The sequence below is a fragment of the Urocitellus parryii genome, unplaced genomic scaffold (assembly GCF_045843805.1).
Source record: "Urocitellus parryii isolate mUroPar1 unplaced genomic scaffold, mUroPar1.hap1 Scaffold_49, whole genome shotgun sequence".
Taxonomy (NCBI): Eukaryota; Metazoa; Chordata; class Mammalia; order Rodentia; family Sciuridae; genus Urocitellus; species Urocitellus parryii.
The window spans coordinates 4,246,816-4,268,601 of record NW_027554054.1 but is presented as its reverse complement, the minus strand read 5'-3'; positions in this window follow the sequence as shown (position 1 = coordinate 4,268,601).

The following is a 21,786-nucleotide window of genomic DNA, read 5'->3' as shown; positions in this document are numbered from 1 at the left end:
TGACAGTCTTGAGCACTGAGGTCACTGACCCAGCAGAAGAAAAGTAGACGCAACAACAGTGGCAAGCAGTACATTTGACATTCTTTGCCCTCTTTTTTACATTCATTTTGATTTTGATTCACCCTAAATCTTTTCATTTTTTGACAACATAGAAATGCATGTTGTTTCTGGGCCTTAGCAGGATGCAAGTAAAAAGATACCTGTAGAACTGTAAAATTCAAGATAGAATGAAAGCTATTTTAGGCCAGGGTTTGTTGATTTGATGATAAAGTCTGACTTCTGTCATGAAATAAAAATAAAATGCACTCTATAGATTAATTAGAAATAATGAAAATAATGTTTTGGTTCAGTATACTTTGACTTTAATATTCCCACGAGCAGTAAGTGGGCACAATACTTATTTTTCTTTTTGGTTTCTATTTACCTTACTCTTTTCATTTTCTTATATTGTCTGTTTCTCCACTTTTTCTCTTTCCCCACTCTTCAGTCTTTCAAGCTCTGACTCACTTACACAAATATATACACACCAAAAATTATGTTTCCTTCTTCCAATAAGAGAGAAGGCTTAATATAATATTTCTTTTTTTAATTTTTTTTAATATTTATTTTTTAGTTCTCTGCGGACACAACATCTTTGTTGGTATGTGGTGCTGAGGATCGAACCCGGGTCGTGCGCATGCCAGGCGAGCACGCTACCGCTTGAGCCACATCCCCAGCCCCTTAATATAATATTTCAAGAGTATATTTTTATAATGCCCACTTTTGGAAACACCTTCAACAAAGTCCTTTGTCCCATGGTGAAGTTGCAAGAGGAAAGATGGGTCACAGAAAAAATGAAAATGAACCCATATGATAGTCAGGATGCCTTTTCTAAGACCTATTTTAAATAAATTGTTTCCATGTCTGCTGAAAAACATCTGTAAATTTTTAAGATGGCACACAAAAATGAGTTTATCTGGTATCATTTCCCATCCCACATTGTGGGAGTTTTATTTCGACTTGCTTAAATAAATAGATTTTATTCTTCAAAATTTGTGAGACACGCACCCAGATGCAATTGGCAAAGTGAGAAATTTTGTTTCATCCCAAAACTCCACTTTCAACATTATAAATGACTATTTTCCCATATTTCGTTTCATTTTTCTTAAAGAACTAGAGAGCATTTTTAAAAGATTTGATTTATCATCTGTGTAGGAATGGCAGAAAAGCTCCATAAACTCAACAAGCAGGACTGTAGAGAACTGTCACAGAAGAGAAGGGGGAAGGGGGAAGAAGAGAGAGGGGAGGGGGAAGAGACGGCGAGGGGGATGGGGAGAGGGAGAGGGTGTTGGTATTTATGAGCTCAAGGGGGATGAGGAGGAGCTGGGGGGAGTGGGCTCTTACTTCTTTATTGGCTGAGAGTTCACGCCACTTTGGGGATTTGGAGGTGTGTCATTGTGCCATTAAAAGTTCACGCCAAATAGGGCATTATGTAAAATTGTGGATGTGTAACCGCTGTGATTCTACAATCTGCATTTGGGGTAAAAATTGGGAGTTCATAACCCACTTCAATCTAATGTATGAAATATGATATGTCAAGAGCTTTGTAATGTTGTGAACAACCAATAAAAAAAAAAAAAAAAGTTCACGCCATTCAGTGTGTCATGTACCTGAGCTCCTGGAATAGAAATGCTCCAGGCACTGTTAGACCAGGACGAAAGAAAAGACCACTGACTCCAATTAAAATCAAATTAAAGCAAGCCTATTATTTTGACCGGCCGGGCTGCCTTTCCCTCCCAAAACGGCGGGAACAAAACAGCAGCCCCACCTTTCCTACAGCCCAGCTTTATAGCCCAGAAAGTTACACAAAGGGGGGTTACAGATAACAGAACTCTGACAAGCATCACACTAATGGTAGTTTACTTTTTTTTTTTTTTTTTGCTGGCCCCAACATCAGAATTTATGAGGAACATTAGAGCCTCAGAGAGGGTCGTTGTCTGGCCAGGGAAGGCCAATATTTATGAGGTGTCACTAAGTTTCAGAGAGGGCTGCTATCTGGTCAGAGAGCCAGGCATGGGTGAGTTCAAGGCACGGGCAGGCATCCCAAGCAGGTTCAGAATTTGCAGTAATTTATAGTAAAGCCGAAATTAGCTTTTCATGGCTTTGTGGCAAGATGGCAATTTTCATAAAAGATCAGGTTGGGTCTATCATTCCCCCCTTTTCTTATGTGTCCCTTTCAAATCTTTGATAGGGTAGGGGAAGAGCACTGAGGGAATTTTAATCCCTCAGGTAACAGTCTCTAAATTTTTAGAACTCACCCAAAACCGGTCTCCCTGATTTTACCTGACTTAATTAATTCCTTATATTGATAATCTATTTATTTTTGGCTCCATTGTTGTAAGAAGAGAGGCGTCACTCATTTGGGCTTCTTCTGAGCTGAGAGAGGGTGACGTGAGTGGGCACGGCGTGAGGGACATGAGTTGCCTTTTAGAAGTCAGTTCGGTTTGAATTCTGGTTGGGGAAGAACAGGTTGTAAAGTCATCTGGGAATGGTGCTTCTATGAGAGAAACAAAAACCATGAGTACTGAGTAAATGTTGCAGCAGCTGGAACGTGTCACTGTATAGAAGTTTCCTCACCAGGCTTTAACAGTTATCAGGACTGTAAGCATAACATTTAACTTTTAGTGTTACAGATGTCCTTCCCCATGTGATAAAGTTTAATAATTTAATGTCATCTGATCTTGCAAAATTCTTTTACTAGTATGAGCTCTGTGTCTAATAGAGAAACCTTTAATTCTGTTACTCAGGGCTGGATAATCATACTAGCAAACACGAAGCCTACCTGTGTAGGTTAGGAATAACTGTAGGCCTTAAACTAAAAACTTCCATCTCTGGCAGCTCCTCTTGATAGTCTCTTTTTATAGTTATCAGACATTTCTGTCTGAGAATCCTTCTTTGTAGCCTCCAGTCTTACTTATTTTGGGAGGCTAACATAAAGTGTATACCTTAAATAATAATTATTATTATTATTATTATTATTATTATCATCATTATTATTATTTAAAATGCCCAGGAATGGCTGTATTTTGGTTTTAACTTTCTTTGCTAAGTGTTTAAGATGAAGCAGTCAAACTGACTTTTGTTTCTATCTATTGTTAACAGTCAGCTGAGCTTTTATGGGAGTCATTCCTGGGGAAACTTCTCAGTTCTGCTAGTGCCATTTGCGCTAGGATGGGTATAGGTCTTGCTTGACTATGTGGCTTCCCTCAGAAGCACCAGGGATGTCTCCCTTCTCTGATGACTCTCCTCTTCATAGCAAATGCACTGATTGGCTTTCTGTTCTCCAGTGGTCTCATTAGTCTCCCTGATCGGGAGGTTATGTGGCCCAGAGTTGCAAAGCTCTTTAGAGAAGTCCCCTGTTCCCTGGATTCAGACTGACTCAGAGGGAAAGAGCCAAATATTGTTTTTTTTCTGGCCCTTTTAATTTTAAAACTTAATCTTAACCATCCAGCAAATAAATTTTAACAGCCTTATATTAAGGGTACTGGGCTTTAATGTCTATAACTTTATAATTATTAATCTTTTTATTAATTGGGGTCTGTATTATCCTATCTGTCTTGTAGGTGATGGCTTATTATCTCAAACTAACCCATGTTGTGTTCTTAAAGCAATACTTCTGTAAAACACTAACAGGGAATCTTTAGATCACTTATAAGAAAATTACAAAATAAAATTAACAAGAGTAAAAACACTTAGTTCGTGTAACAGCTATCCTGAATTTTTGGCTGAGTTATACATTATATCCCCTGTTTGAGATCCTAGTAATCCTTACAGAAAAAAAACAACAAAAAACACAAACTTTTGAACATAATTTTAAATGAACTAAAATCTGGCCTACTGTTTTCATAGTCATTCTCACATGTAGTAAGATGGGACACAGAGCCTCATCTCAGGTAAGGCAGGGCTCTTTATAAGTCTTAAGTGTTTTAGTTCTAAAGCTGATCTTTGTATTTTTAATTATCATTTTACAAAGTTTACATAAATTGTTTGAGGTCACATGAACATTAGCTAACACCATATGATATCACATTTAAAACATGAATTAAAGAAAGGCTGAAAGTTTTTAACCTTTACATAGATTAGGCTCTCATTGACTTAAAAATACATTTAAATTGTTCCCCAATGTAAGAAGTAACAAAACTTTACATATCTTATTGATAACAGGTAAATAAATCCCCAATATATTTTTTACCATACAACTTCCAAACACCAGCTTGATATAATGCTCTTTCAAAGTTTCTACCTTACAGACTTGTATACCTGGAAGATATGAGCACATTAATAGCATCACAATTACATTGATGTTTCTACATTAACCAAGTTTAGCTTTTAAAGAAATGGCAGTACAGTGCTCTAAAATAACAGTTCTTATTTAACCAGTTGTTTAATTTTTATGGTTGCTTGCTCTAGAAAAAAGTAAAACTTAATAAACACAATGTTATGGGTAAACTTATGTTTTAAGAAATTTTTGTCTCTTTAACACATGACTGATTTTTACAATCTTATACAGACTTTAGTACAAACTTATACAGACCTTAGTAAATCAATCAGATATCTAACAAAAGTACTCATGAGTAATCCCATATCAAATTTACTTTACTTATTTATCAAAATATTAGACAAATGTATTGAACAGTGTAAACCATTTTTTGTTGAAGGAAAAGTCCTAGAACCAAGGCATATTAGACATTTTATAGACATTAATATTTTATGAGGTTATTGAACACCTAGAAAAACTTGTAAGCTTAAATTTTAAAGACATTTATTTTTATCTGTTTATCCAATTTAAATTGAACCATTTAAATCACATGAATTAAAGATCTTTGGATCCATTTTTTAAATTTGTTTTTATGAGCGCTCCTTATATATGTCAATTTGTATATCATATATATGATATACGGACATATGTATATATAGACATACAACACATAACAAAAGTGTGCACACATAACAATAATAAAGGCCTTAGTAGCTTTTTGCAGGTGAAATCTCCATTGCAATGTTTCAAAAACTCCACAGTTGGTCAAAGATAGGACTGGTCAGAAAAACATTATCCTAGGTCTGTAGGGTCAAAATCATGAGCTCAAAAAAATACAGAATCTAAGGGAAAAAACAAGAGTACTAGTAAAAATGACTGGCCAGTAATTAGTAAATACCATACAATTTACTTTTTTTCCTTAGGTCTCAGATCAGTCTCCTACTGAGCTTGCAGGCTTCTTTCATTTGCATTTCAACATAAGTCCTGGCTGAGGTCTGAAGGAGCAGGGAAAAACTGCTATTCTGAGCAGACACCTCAGGCCTAAGGCATTTTAACTATAAGTCATAATTTTCAGGTTCGAATGTTGAAAATTATGATACAAGTTTAAGATACAATTCACAAAATTTTATATCTTTACATCTTGTTTTGTCAACAGATACCATACTATGATTTACTATCCTTGTCCAAATTAATGCACTGGTACACACAGTAACATTTTCCCAGACTACCCAATTCAAAATTGGTGAAAAAAAAGACTGAATGATTGGGAAGTTACTTGCCAACTTGAAAGTAGAGTTCTTTAGTTTTCCATCGAAGTATTTAAGTTCTCTGGCATGAATTATCTGAAATCATAAACTAAACAATTACCTAAACCCAACTTTTAACTGCAGCATTGTGCAATGCATCAAAAACCCATTCAGATACCAGGTTGTTACAATAAAACATCATCTTTTAGACACACATTCAGCCAAGATCATTCCCAAGAAACAATTTATAATATCAACACACTATTGCACATGTCTTAAAGGGTCAGAAACAAAGACACAGGACAGACAGAGAGGAGCTCCAGACTATGGCTGACGGACAGAAACCTTTAAAACAGAGCAGATAAGAGAAAAATCTCCTACACCAGTGGCACCATAGATGTCCCCACAAGGGGACCAGATGTTTTCACAGAGGGGCAACCTGAAATATAAAATCAAGGGTCTCCACTGTCCCAGGCCCCGCCCCAAGCCCCGCCCCGACCGCCCCACCCTTGCCTCGAAGGTGGCTGCCGAGGTGGGTGGGGAGGTCAGGTGACCCAGCCGGCGTCCCAAGATGGCGGCAACGGTGGCGTCCTGGAGGCCGTGGTGGCGTCCCAGCTGCTGAGGTGGCTCCGCGCGGCTGGCGGCAGGCGGCAGGTGGGCCAGGCCGAGGGCTGGCTTACGAGCGGCCGCCGCCTCTGTGTGCCCCGCGGCCGGGGCCAGGCCGTGCAGCGGCAGCGCCGGGAGATGTTCGTGCTGGGCCGGGCCTCTCCCTCAACTTAGGGCTGCGGCGGGCCCTAATCCTTAAGCTTTTTATTTCTTATTTTATTAGATCCTGTAGAAATGACCTCTAGTAAACATCCTCATTTGGCCTCAGGATGTGTGTACAGTAAGAAAAAAAAAATCTCTATTATATTCATAATATATTTTTCACATATCCCCAAGGCCTTTCACATACTGTTCAGCCACACACAGCAAGCAATATGAAAGTTCATGAAGTTTTGCAGTATAACATTGTTATCCTTCCAAGCTATTTCTAAGAATTCTGTGTGCTTTATTGAAAACATGAAGGAAAATGAATATGTCTTTTTAAACCCAGAACTTGAAATGACACTGGACTCAAGAGATCAAGTTTATGAAGCCAGGAGTTATGTGTTATGGCTGCTGTTTATCTGCAGAAGAGCTGTCAAGGTGAAAGGGGTTGTGTGAGAATGGCCTTAGGCCTGAGCCTAAGCAACTCCTGTAATGCCAGATTCATGGGACCCCAATAGACCTCCAGGAGCTTAATCTGATGCAATCACACAAGAGTGTTTATTGTAAGCTCAAGCCTGGACTCACAACCATTTCAGATGCAGTGGTCCCAAAGAGTGAGTCTTGACCCTTAGTTCAGTGAGGATTAATAGATTTTCGGGGATGCTGTATGCATAAGAATATCACACAGCCAATCATTTCACATCACAGAAAAGTCAAACAACAACTCTTAATATTGATTAGCACATTCATTGGCAGGAACAAGTTGGGTAAGTGTGATTGGTTAGTTCAAGTTGTGGATACATTTGAACTGATTGGTTTAGGCCATGAGGGGTTGCAAGAGTGTATATGATAAACTTGCCTAATCATGTTATCAATCAACAAAACTACTTGGAAGGTCACCTGGTGTTTCAGGTATTTTCTCTGTCTCATGCTTTTTGTGGTAGCTAGGGGGTTGCTATGGGTCCTAACCTAGTGTAACTGAGTCAGGATCACTTGGCATGGAAGATCTCTCCAGTTATTTACAGACAAACAACTCAGCAGGGTGGGTATGTGCCTAGGAGCACTCTGGGTTTTTCCATGGACAAGGGTAACTCCCCCCTTTGGACAGGCTTTGCTCTGAGATAGAGGCTAGTTTCTCAAAAATGGAGTCACATCAGTTTCCTCACTCCATTTAAAAAACTCCATTTTGAAACCTGAGGTCATTATTAGAGGTCATTTATCACCAGGCACACCCACAGAGCCCTCTAATATGGCCTCAGACAAATTACTTCCCCTCACCCTGATAAACTGAATAAAGCCTCTAGCAGGCTTTCCTTTCCTGATAAGAGTCAAAGGTGAGAATATCAGGATGGAGACCACCAGACCAGATATTTCTGACCTCAGGGTAAATGATGTCATGGAGAAATCTGGGGGAACCTGATAAGAATTACAAAGTGTGGTAAAAAAACCCAAAAATTTAGTATGAAAAAATAGAGTGAATAAACAGGGATTCAGCCAGCCTAAACAAGTATGTACTCCAGCTGGAGAGTCTTGATGAGGACCTATACTGACATCTTATTACTTGCCATCATTTTCCTATTCTCTGTGTGATTCTCACTGCTCTCAAACTCTACCACATTGTCTGGACCTTTGTCAGAGCTGCAACTTCTCCCTGTGACTCTTTCCTCAACTGGTCATCCACTCCACACCAGAAAAAGCCTGTTTTGGTTCGGGATCTAATCAATGCTGTCTGAGTGAGTGTGCATCTGCAGGACATAAAGCCTAAGGCCTGAGAGTTTTGAACTTAGCATTCAGAAGAAATGTCTGTCCACTAGCCTGTCATGATTAAATCAGTTTTGCAATGTTCAGAATTAATCTAAAATTGTTTTCTTGGAATTAATTAATCTAGAATTGCTTGCTGTTATTTGGTTATCTCCATTTCAGTGTCTTTCACTAAGGATTGTTGTTTTCTTCATTAGGAACCTATAGAGTAAAGTTGTATTAAGAATTTAAGTGAATAAAGAATTGAAAGGGGCAGAAACACGTGGACATTCTTTATTTCTCCCCTTGACTACATATGTCACAAATTTTCTCCGTGGAAACATGTTGTTATTATTTTTAAATTATCAAATTAAAGAATTCTTATCACTAAAGATTATTTTTATCTTCAATTCTAAATATTGACTTTATTTTTGGCATTATCTCTGTCCCTTAACTATTATTGTTACTGCTGTTTACTGGTAATGAGGCCTTGCTTTCCCAATGCTGAAGTATAACACCAGAGAAGCACATCAAGGCAAGTTTAGAATGGAAAGTTGAAGCTTTATTAAAAGACAGCAGAAAAGAATTCTCCCTGGAGAAAGAGGGGGACCCAATGAAGTGGTACCCCCTTTCTCCACAGAAAAATCCTGTTCACCATGGCTGATTTGGGGACTGTCAGCCAAAAAGTCTCTGCAAAAGAGTTCAATGTAGCTAATGGTAGAGCACCACTGGTTTAAATCAGTAGACACCCCCCCCAAAAAAAAGCAAAATAAAACAATAACAACAAAAACTTGTCTCTAACTTCTACTGTCAAAGGAGTACTTGATACTTGGTATTTGTTGATCTTTCTGGCCCCTCCTATGTATGCTAAATCTGTGTTTTGCCCTACTTTGTTTATATCTAATGAGTCTCATAAGCTACTTGCTTTTATGTTTAACTTCATATCTCCTTTTAATTGTGTCTCTTATTTTCTACTGCAGAATGGAATAATCTTAAATATTATGGCAAACACACATTACAAGAGATTATCATAGAATTAAGAGAGTTTGAAAAAAAATGTTTGTTTTAGAAATGATGATGGAAGCTACTATGTAAAATTCATTTAGCTTATCTGTCTTTGGAAATAGCCAAGGGGAAAACTTTTTTTGTTGGTGGTTTGTTTTTTCTAGGGATTTTACCTCGGAAAGAGAGGGCTTGGAGCAAAGCAGATGTGGTAGAATTAAATTCTAAGTGGGTTTGTGCAAATGAAAAATTGGACCCAAGGTAAGTCCATTGATTTCTATTCTACCATCAGTGTGACAGGAACTGTGACCATCAGATGAGATGCAAGAAGTCAAGCGAGGGAGGAGGCAGGAAACCAAATAGACTTTCCAGAATTCCAACTTCTACAACCACAAGAATATTCTTGGTGGAGTTCTGTCAGGCAGCTCAGTATCAAGACCTATGGTTCCTTAAAGGAGGCCAATACCTGCCATAGAAGACGTTCCACCAGGGGGAGCCCATTTACCTAAATGAGTGAGCCATTTCATTTTGTAAATCACTGCTGGTAATTCACCTATTTATCTTGAAACTCAGCCACCTCTGAGAATTCTGTATTGAATGAATAAAACGAAAGAAAGAAAGAAAGAAAGAAAGAAAGAAAGAAAGAAAGAAAGAAAGAAAGAAAGAAAGAAGAAAAGAAAGGAAGGAAGGAAGGAAGGAAGGAAGGAAGGAAGGAAGGAAGGAAGGAAGAAAGAACTGTTTCTCTTGGTGCAAAAGAAGACAGTAAGAATGAAAAGCAGTTACCAGAAGTTTTGCTAATGTAGAGTCTTATAGGTGAATCCTCATTGTGGGATACAAATGGGCTGTTTATGAGTATGCACATGTTTTAGTCTGACCCTAGACCTAGTCTGTTGAATTGATTCTGCCCTGCAAACAAGCTGCAAAAGGTGTTCTGCACACTGACATTCCATCACAGAGCTAAGGAATTATTTTAATAGCACAAAGAGAGAGAAGTTTTGTTTGCATTTGTACAAAATTAAAGCCCATTTTTGTAAATTTGACCTTTTACCATTAGAACCATGAATGGGTGCAACTGAAGTGCAACAAATATTTTCCCATCATTATTTTTAAAAATGGGTTTCTCCAGGGGTTGTGGCACAGGCCTGTGATCCCAGCAACTTGGGAGGCTGTGGCAGGAAGGTCACAAGTTGGAGTCCAGCCTCAGCAACTTAACAAGGCTATAAGAAATTCAATGAGACCCTGTCTCAAAAATACAAAATTATAGAAAGCTCTGGGGATGTGGCTCAGCAGTAAAGTGCCCCTGGGTTAAATCCATGGTACCAAAAAAAAAAAAATAGAAATTAAAAAAAAAAGAATAAGTTAGCTATCATCACCTGATTGTGCAATAGAATACTAGAGTTTATTCCTCCCATCCAACTGTAATTTTGTACCAACTTGTTTCCCACTCCTCCACTTCCCATTCTAATTATTATTATTATTATTATTATTATTATTATTATTATTATCGTTATGTGTGTGTGTGTGTGTGTGTGTGTGTGTGTGTTTACTGGGGATTGAACTCGGGGTGCTTTACAATGGAGCTACATCCCCAGCCCTTTTTATTATTTATTTTTGGACAAGATCTCACCAAGTTGCAGAAAAATCTCCCTAAATTGCTGAGGCTGGCTTTGAACTTGTCATCCTCCATCCTCTGCCTCCTGAGTCACAGATTACAGGCATGAGCCCACGTGCCCAGCTTGATTGCATATCTTAAAATCTAATGATTTTTAAAAGGCCTAAAGTGACATTTCCAGATTGAGAGATTTACCTAAATGACAGTTTTAAGCTAAGATTCCTTCCTATCTCTTCAGCTCCCATTAGCTCTCCTACTTTTTGATTCCTTGTGCAGGCTGCTTAACTCTTTGTGCTTTGGAATCTTCATCTTGTGAAATGGGAAAAGTAACAGTGCACATCTATTTTTGCTTTCAAGAAGTTTAACAGTAGCCACGAAAATTATGGTCCCTGATCTGCAATTCTTGATTTTACATCTTGTGCTGTAGCCACTAAGAGCACAACTCATCTCCATCAACGTGAGGAAATAGCTGGGAGAACTTTTTTTCTTAAAGACAATAATAAGAATCAGGACTCTTCCAATTACAGGTTTGTCTCAAAAAGTGAATTTGCATTTCAGCAACTTGCTAACCCAAGTGCTACCTGTTTCTGTGGCTTTTTAGCCACTGAAACAAGAAGTACCTGCGGGGCAGAGTTTTCCAAACTTCCCTGCTCAGAATACTCACCAAGAGTGTTTAAAACAAACAAACAAACAAACAACAACAACAAAAAAAACCCACACAATTCTAGATCTAGAATACAAATATAGATCCTCATCTGAATTAGTAGGTGTGGGAAAAGAGGCAGGCATCCGTGTTTTAATGAGAGTCCTCAGGAAAGCCTTATCTGTTGAGAATGTCACTGGAGGACATTGCTGTCCCTTATAGTCACAAAAATCGATTTCCTTTGTGTTATGGTTTGGAGCCGAGGTGTTTCCCCAAAGCTCCTGTGTCAATGCAGGAATATTTAGAGGTGAAATGATTAGAATATGAGAGCTGTAACTAATCCTTACCTCCTAGTTTGAATGAAAGGACAGGATGGTAACTGGAGGCAGGTGGGGCCTGGCTGGAGAAGGAGGTCCCTGGGGGCATGTCCTGGAAGGGTGCCTCTCCCCCGTAGCTCAACCCCCTTCCCTATCTCTGCTTTCTAGCTCTTTCTAGCTGCCTTGAGCAGAGCAGCTTCCCTGTTCCACGCCCTTCTGTCATGATCTTCTGCCTTATCTTGGGCCCAGAGCAATGGGAAGTCAGCTGACCATGGACTGAACCTCTGAAATCTTGAGCCAAAATAAACTTTCTCTCTTGTCAGTTGTTTTTGTCAAGGTATTTTGGTCACAGCTACAAAAAGCTGGCTGAGGCAAACTGGTTTGAATGGGAAGGAGCAGGGTGGGGGGTAGCTTTATTATTTGACTTTGACCTCTACCTGTCTGACCTTGTGTTTGCTCATGCTCAGTTGTTGAAGATGGGGATAAACTGGCCTTGAGCAGGAGTGTGAGGAGGTTAAGCAGCTGTGGCTGATAATAGGCATTTAATAATCAAAGAGCATATGACTATAACTAGTGTTTCTTGAATGTTCATTAGAGGTTTCTCAGAGACAATGCCTAAAAGGGGCTGTTGTGTTTCTTACTGGGCCAGCCAGCCTTGTCTGGGCACAGGCAACTTTCCAGAATGAAACCACATGTGGTGAAGGGAAGTGGGTGGGAGGAGTCCCTTCCATTGTGCTTCCTGTGGCCCTCCCTAGATCAGCTTGCTACAGGAGATAAATGATGACCTGGTGGTACACTCCATTCCAGAACTTGCCTTGAACTTTTCTCCTGTTCTTTGATGTTAGATGATCTTGCTGAAACCATTCAGGGAGCCAGACTTGCCACCTGCATACTGTTGTCCCTGTGTCTTCTTTTGGCAGGTGGCAGAATGATCACCCAGAATGATCACTAATTCAGGGTGCCCTATTCAAGAGAATATTATCCTCATTCTTAAGGAGTGCTTTGGTTCCTCTCCATTGGAAGCCGACTACTCTCATTGCCTGCAGGGACCTGAGTCTAAGGCTCTTCTCTAGGCTTTACCAGCTAGCATGAAACCTGAGCCCACATTGCTCTCTCCAAGAACAGGCCATAGAGAGAGAAAGAAGAAGCGGTCCTGGGCTCCTGTGGCAGGAGGAAGGCTTGGGCAATTGGATGTGGAACAGGCTGATCACCATGCAGATCCATTATTGTACTCACCTGGAAGACCAAAGTGGCCCTTGTCCTGCACTCTGGCTCACGTCCATCCTGTCTAGGACCTGAGTGTGCCTGAGTTATCCATGTTGACATTCTTGGTCCTGGAGCTTGAACTTTATTAAGCACCTGTTTGGCTACATCATCTCATTCAACACCTACCTTGTTTCACTAAGCTCTCCTACCAGCCTTATAAGGCAGGTGTATGTACCATGTCATAAGCATTTTGTGAAGAAGCAGGTATCAAGACCTGTGTTCAAATTTCAGCTTCTCTGCTTACTAGCTGTGTGACTTTGGATAAATGACATAACCTTTCTGAGTTTCAGTTTTTTTATTGTATTTTTGGCAGTACTGGGGATTGAACCCTGTGAAGCCAGATTTAAAGAGAGGTAGTTAGTGTAGCTAGGTAAATCAGGTCTGCTATTCAGTCTAATAGAGAAAAAAGGAGTCAGTCTAATAAAGAAAATGGAGTCTGATGTGAGTCCAAGAAATCAGAAACTGCAAGTGGAAGATTGAAATGTTAATGTCCCCAAGGCCTCCTGCCCCATCCTAAAGAACTGTTATTGAAGCAGCTCCCAAAAGATAGAGAGGTGCTAATCAGTTCACCCCAGGCCCTTCCTGCCCCATCACTCCTCCCTCAGCTGCATGGGCCCACCTGTTTCCCACCTTTGGCCTTCCCTCTGGCATCCCCCATCCGAAGTAAGATAAAGACAGGAATGTAGAAGGACAAAGAAAACCTTAAATATAAATGGGAAGGACTTCCTCATACCATGGAGAAGGGTCCCCTTCTTTCTCTAGGGAGAAATCAGTTTCTACTCTCCACTTGCCTGGGTGTTCTTCTCTGATGTTGCAGAAACAAGGACTCATCAAAGTAACCATCATCTGAGTTGCTCTACCACTGAGCTACATCCTCACCCATTTTTATTTTGAGATGGGGTCTTGGCCAGTGGCCCCCATTGGCCTCAAACATGCAATCCTTCTGTATTGGCCCCCTGATTAGCTGGGATTATGGGTGTGTACCACCATGGCTGGCTTCAGATTCCTATCTTTAAAACATGCATAAAAACACTTGCCTCTGAGAATTCATATGGGGCTTAAACATCTTCATCCTGGGGGCTTGCTAGACTCAGTGGGGCATTGTTATGCTCGAATTTGGGACCCCCAAAAAACCACCAGAAACCAAGATCCATGTAAATAGGAAAGAGGTGTTTATTGTGAGCTAGCTCAGTCCTCCGTGCACACGCAACAACTGGTGACACTGAGAGGCCCTGAGCCCAGGGTTTGCAGCAGTTTTATACATTCTTTTGAGAAGGCAGGGACCCCCACATACACCATAGCATGTCCTGTCTGGCAGGACACATCAACGTGGTCAGCGAACCTAGATGGGGAGGAATGAAGGGACAAGAGACACGAAAGGTGACAGCAAGACAAAAGTTCTGATCAAGCTGCAAACTTTTATTGTTCACACAGGGGTATTTATATGCTGGGGATGGGGAAGCTCTTCTCAACTGCTGGATGTGGGTGGGTAAAACTGCCAGCTGCAAGATGTCTGATGATCCTGATAACCGCAGGGTGTTACAGGGAGATAGGTAGCTGCAGGATGCCTTCAGGGCAGCATGTCTCCCAGGGGGCTGTCAGGCTAATCTTTGAAAGAGAATTTCCTTCTAGTTCCCGACAATAGCATCTCTTAGCAAATCATCACACACCGAGGAAAAATCAAATAACAACTCTAAAACATGATTAGCAAATTCACTGGTGGGAACAAGTTGGGTAGGCGTGATTGGTTATTACAAAAGGGGTATTCATTTGAACTGATTGGTTTAAGCCAAGAAGGGTGTTCATGCTGAACTACATGGTTTCAACCGTGAACAACATGTTATCAACCACCATAAACTGTTGGGAGGGTCATATGGCATGCCAGGTATTTCCCTGTCTCATGATGATTGGTGGCTGCTAGGGGTTACTATGGATCCCCACCTAGCCTGACTGAGTCAGACACCTGGCACAGCAGATCTCTCCAATTATTTGTAGATAAACAACTTAGCAGGGTGGGAATGTGCCTAGGAGTGCTCTGTGGGTCTTTCCAAGGACAAAGGTCATGCCCCTTCCTTGGACAGGCTTTGCTCTGAGGTAGAGGCTGGTTTCTCAGCATACTGTTTATATTCCTGAAAGTGGTAACTGCCATTCCCCCCGGTATGCTACCTGGCATGTAGTAGGTACTCAATAAAAACTTCTTCAGAGAGAGAGTACACTAAAGAGTGGCAGTTCATTAGTTGATCAATAAGAATGAACTGTCTCCTTGAAGCATAACCCTGTCCTGGGAACTGTGGGGGTCCAGGTGAACAATGGTGAAAATTTGTGTTTATGTAGTGTTTTATAACTTACAAAGTACAATAATATTCTTTCTTTTAAAACTCACATCAAACTCAAGACAAGAAGGGTATTCTTATTAGTGTCTCTGGAGTTATCCCAGGAGAGGTCAGGGAATGGCTGAGACCCTTAAGGGCTTCCCACAGACGGAGGAGAATCATTACAGAGCAGAGGTCAAGGGATCTAGCAATAAGGAGGCACTTGGTGACCTTCCAGAAGGCCCTTTAATGAAAGTGGTGGTGACAGATGCCAGGGCTTGGTCACTAAGGAAGGTGAGGGTGGGAGGAAATGAGCATCAACCTCTTGGCACCGAGGCAAGGCAGAACTGGGACAGGAGCAGATCCAGCGATGGCTTTTTCAAAATAAGGATGACCTGTGCATGGTTACTCGTTGGAAATGATTTGTTCTGGCTGATTTGTGACAGCCCAAACTTGGAAAGGGATAAATCATGGCAGCTGAAGAATCACTTTGAAAAATGACTCTCCTTCACGAGAGAATTCTCCATAGAATCAAAGTGGCTGGTACACACAGAAAAATACACTTGGCCTCCATGTAAAGTAAGCATGACTTTGAGGAAGAATGAGAGGCCATTTTGCTGATAAGATTGACCAAGAGGAAATAGTGTGATAGGACAGATAGGTGGTGAGAAAGTGGGCAGGAGGCCACTGTCACCCATCCTGTCGGGAGTGGAAATGGGTGCACTTTTGGGGAGAATACATTAAAAAATGTCTGCTGCATTTGATGTGCACATTGTCCACCTAGTAATTTTACTTTTGGAAAATTATCCGGTGAGTATACTATATATCATCCTATAGATATATGTATATCTCTTACTATGGTGTGAGTATGGTTTGCCCCCTCTGAAACTATATTGAAATGTAATCCCCAATAAGGAGTACTGGGAGGGTGGACACTTAATCCATCTATGGGGCCCTTTGAGAGATATTTAGATTAAAGGAGATCATCAGGTTAACATCCCCATGATTAAATTCTGGTGTCCTAATAAGAAGACAGAGGGAGATCAGGACAAATACATAGTGGGTGTGTGCTCTTTCTCTCACCATGTGATGCTCCAGGCCACCTCAAGACTGTGCCAAGCAAGAAGACCGTCCACAGATATGACCTTGAACCAACAGAATGGGTCAAAATAAACCTCTTTTCTTTATGAATTACCAGTCTGTGGTATTTTGTTTTTAACATCAGAAAATAGACTAATATGTTTTAATATATGTATAAAGATATATTCACTGGATGTTATTTACCAAGATGTTCATTGGAACATTAGTGTGTGTGTGTGTGTGTGTGTGTGTGTGTGTGTGTGTGAGAGAGAGAGAGAGAGAGAGAGAGAGAGAGAGAGAGTGAGAGAGAGAGAGATCCAAGTTACACAGACCATAGATACTATGATGCATTCATTCAATTCTCAACACCTCATAAAATAAAAAGTTTTATTGAAAACTAAAAAATATTTTTAAAAATGGCTAGGAAATAAGAAAAGGTTAAAACTGATTATTTTGAAGGAATGAGAAGGGGCAGAAGTGACTTTAACCTCTCATATTATTTTCTTCCTCTACTTCTGTAAATTTTAACATTTAAAATAAAATACTGGCAGGGCATTGTGGTGCAGGACTGTAATCCCAGCAACTTTGGAGGCCCCAGGATTGTGAGTTCAAAGCCAGCCTCAGCAAAAGTGAGGCCCTAAGCAACTCAGTGAGACCCTGTCTCTAAATAAAATATAAAATAGGTCTGGGGATGTGACTCGAGTGTCCCTGAGTTCAATCCCTGCCAAAACAAAATTGAAAAATGCCATATAAAATCCCTTTAAATATCTAGTTCTCCTGTAAAATTAAAAAAAAATCCATTTGAAATATTTTATTAGTCACTCCTTTTTCTGGAGCACATCTGCATTAAGGTACACCAGTGTGGTTATATGACCCACCACCAATGGGTTTCTGTTAGTATCTTCTTCTCCACTATCAGTATCTTCTCTGTTGTGGAAGCTGGCAAATTGCCAGGGGGTTAAAGAGTACTGTAAACTCTCATCAGAAACCTTCCTACAGCCTCCATGCCCATTCAAAGCAAGTTCTATTTTTACAAATGTTTGACAAGTTGAGGATTTTGTCCTATTCTGCATTGGCAGATGGAGTGTCCCAAATCTAATCTATCATGATAATCACAGGATTTTTTTTAAGACAAACTTCTTTATCATCCCTCCCCTCTTCTGACCTAGTACATCTAGGCTGGGTTCCTGAAACTTTTATTTTTCCAAGTTCTCAAGATGTCTCAATACAGAGCTAGATCTAGGAATTACAGCCTTGCTCTGCTTGAGAATTCTCTTGACTTGGAAATTACTTCGCAGTATTGCAGCTCATTCTCTCTAGAATAGAAGTCCCTGTTTATTGGCTTAGCAACAGAAACATACCCATAGTTGCCAGAAGCCTATTGATAGGCAGAGGAATGTCCATGGAAGGACTGTGTTTCTTAAGCTTTTCCAGTTGTTTCTTCTATAGAGAATACCCTAGCATGATTGCAGCCTTGATTTTGGCTGAACCCTGACTGAAGGAGGCAGCACTGGTGAGACCCACTTAAAGCAGTCTTCACCACCCATCTGCTTGTCCCCGAGGTCCTGGGAGAATTGGAGGCCCTTACTGAAACAACTTTGTCACCTACCTTTGTCAGAATTTTCCTTGTGGTTCATTTCATGGAGATGGACACCAATTTTTGAGGCAACTCAGCCTAGTCTTGAATGTAGATTCCTTTATTTCTTTTTTAATTTAAAATTATTTATTTATTCTAAGTTGTCATATATGACAGCAAAATGCACTTCAGTTCATACTACACATATAGAGCACAATTTTTCATTTCTCTGGTTGTACACAAAGTAGAGACACACCATTCGTGTTTTTTATACATGTACTTAGGGTAATGATTGTCCATCTCATTCCACCCTCTTTCCTACCCCTATGCCCCTCCCTTCTTCTCTCTCCCCTTTTTCCTATCCAAAGTTTCTCCATTCCTCCCATTTTCCTGTCCTCCATTATAGATCAGCATCCACATATTAGAGAAAACATCTGGCTTTTGGTTTCTTGGGATTAGCTTATTCCATCCATTTACCTACAAATGCCATGATTTTGTTCTCTTTTATTGCTGAGTAATATTCCATTGTGTATATAGGCCACATATTTTTATCCATTCATCTACTGAAGGGCATCTAGGTTGGTTCCACAGATTAGCTATTGTGAATTGTGCTGATATAGATATTGATGTGGCTGTGTCCCTGTAGCACTCTGATTTTAAGTCCTTTGGCTAACTAACCCCATGAGAAATCCTGAGTCAAAAACCACCTAGTTAAGCTCTTGAATCTGCCAAAAACTGAGGAGTGGGTTAGCTGGGTGAAATGGTGGTTCCATTTCATGTCAATGTAGATACCCTCTTGAATTTGGATACCTTTCTTCCCTCCTTCACACTCTGCCATTTGACCCATCATGCAGAGGTTGGTCCAAACTGATAAGAGAACTGTCTCACAAGACTTTTGTTGCTTTTCCTCCCCTGCTAGAGACTTGGTTTGCTTTTCTTTGGCTCACATTCATTTAAAACAAAACTGCTTTCCTACCAAAGGAAAGAGTATTTGCTGGCCCTTCCTGTCTCTCTAGATTAATTGCTCACTGCCCCCACCGCTTTTGTACCCTTTGCCGTGACCCTTCTGAACCCAAGGTGGTTCCCTGCAGGCTCCAAAGGTGCCTGCATGCTGTGCCTCTGCACCCCCTTGCTCTTCCAGATTGGCAATCCCTGCCCTTCAATTCTAAAGCAAGCCTGTAGAGCAGGTTTCCCCAACACTTGCTAGAGGTTAGGCCCTCGGTAAAAATCCAATTCCACATTCAGTAAATATCATTTTACTCTCCAAAAATTCCAGTTGTTTATATTTGCATAGATCACCTCTGAATGAATCCGAAAAGTCAACAATCGTTTAGGTGGTTGAATGGCTAAGGGATGGGGTGGAAGGGAAATAATTCATGGTGCATACAAAGTGATTCTTTTGAACTTTCATACTCTATATGTTTATTACCTAGTCCAATAAATATGATTCAGATTTAAAAACACCAACACAAGGCTGGAGTTGTGGCTCAGTGATACAGCTTGACTGGCATGTGTGAGTCCCTGGGTTGGATCGATCCATTGCATATAAATAAATAAAATAAAAGATCCATTGACAACTAAACACACACACACACACACACACACACACACACACACACCTGAGCTGTAGAAGAAAATTCCATTCTGTACTGTTCTCAGATTAACATCTTATAGGCAGATTTCTGAATCTGTCTCTTTTTAAGACCTTTATTTTTAATTTCACAAGTAATATGTAAATTTCCTCCATTGTAAATGCCAATGCAAATTAGTCTTTCTGCTACAAGACTCTTTTGACATAATACTCGTGTAATTTCCATTCTGGTCTTAAATGTGTTTTAAGTAGGGTATATTAAAGGCATTTTTTTTCCTGGCATATATCACAAACCTGGAGAGGGACAGTTGTTTATAAAACGTAAATTTGAGGTGCTTTTAAATTAGCAATGTTGGGTTTTACTGAAAGGGGTAATTAGGGTGGTCAACTGTCCAAGTATTCCTAGTACTTGGAGGGAATGAGAGATGTTCAGTGCTAAAGCTGGAGAAGTCCCAGGCAATCAGGGATAAATTGGTTACCCCAAATTAAACAAGGTGCCTCGCCAATGAAAGTGACTACAGGCTCAAAGAGAGGGATGTTCTCTGTGAAAACCCGCACTGGGTATCGATGCATGGTGACTGATTACCAGCTCTGGTTGCATAGTTCTTTCCTCATCTTTCTGGAAGCAATGTTCATCAACTCTATGTCAGTAAAAAAAAAAAAAAAAAGACCTTCAATTCTACTTTAAAATTCATAATGACATAAGTAGCATAGAGAAGGGATTTCTGTGACATTTGATGCTATTATGTTCTTAACTGAAGTTGAGAGATTTATCACATTTAATGGTGCATGCAGAGTCAATCTTATTTTTTACTTTAGAACCCTTGAAAAAATACCATTTTGATATTTTTCCCCCTTTTTTTTCTCTGAAATGGCTCAAGGTTTACTAAGAACCACTGAATAATGTTGGGATGCGAGGGTAGAAATAAGTAATTAAAAAGTAAGTTAGCAGATGAAAATAATGAGTTTGGTAAGGACTTAATATGAAGAATACATATTATTCTTTCTCCAAAGAAGATATTTCAGAGGCAAACAAGCATATGAAAAAGTGCCCACTGTTTTTTTTTAAAGAGAGAGAGAATTTTAATATTTATTTTTATTTTTTTAGTTTTCAGCAAACACAACATCGTTGTCTGTATATGGTGCTGAGGATTGAAACCAGGCTGAGTGCACTACCGCCACCTCTCACGCCACATCCCCAGCCCAAGTGTGTGTTTAATCATTAGGAAATGCAAGTTAAAACTACAAGCACATACCACACTATATACACAAGGGTGTCCATAAACCCTCCAAAAAAGGAGTGCTTGCCTTGCATGCACAAGGCCCTGAGGGCCTCAGTCTTGGGCTGGAGAGAAGAGAGGAGGAAGGACTTAAGGTGAAAGTCGATGGGAGTGAGAAACTGAGAGGTGGCAGAGATGGGATTGTTCAGTGCATGGTTCTGGAAGGTAGTTCTCCATAGGATTATTGGTGTATGTTTCATTGCATTGATTTGGCATTTTAGTACCTATTTAGTGGATAAAAATATAATTGAAGCCAGGCACAGTGGCATATGGCTGTTATCTTTTTTGACTTGGGAGGCTGAGGCAGGAGGATCACAAGCTGGAGACCAGCCTCAGCAACTTATTGAGTCCCTTAGCAACTCAGTGAAACCTTGTCTGTAAATAAAATATAAAAACTGGTGAGGATGGGGCTAAGTGGTATAATGCCCCTGGGTTAAATCCATAGTATAAAAATAAAGAGCATGGATTCCACAGTGTGTGTGCATGTGCAGGGGGGTGTTTTTTAGAACCTTCTTTGAATTAATAAGAAATCTTATCTAGAAACTGGTTTGTAGACTGTGTATCATGTTCCAAAATTAAAATTAAAATGGCAAATATGTGTTCTCCACCTTCATAATGTAAAGCAGTAGAGGGAAACAGACAAACATCGCCTCAATAATGATGTCAATGATCTAAATAAATTAATTAGATTTAAAAGTCAGTCTAGAGAGGACAAAGAAATCACATCAGAGTCAGCAACCCCCACAGCTGGACTGGAACTCAGGCGTGTCTTCACCCTCATGTGAGCTCGCTTAACTCTGGAATTTCTGTTTTCCTCTGGGTGGGTTTTCTTCATCTGCAAAATGGTGCAATGCCATTTGCTTCTGACAAAGTCTCAACTCATTTATTAAGATTCTGAGTAGGTGCCAGGGATGGTGGTGCAAACCTTTAATACCAGCGACTTTGGAGGCTGAGGCAGGAGGATCACAAGTTTGAGGCCAGCCTCAGCAATTTAGCAAGGCCCTAAGATACTTAGTGAGACCCTGTCTCTAAATAAAATACAAAAATGGACTGGGGCTGAGGCTCAGTGATTT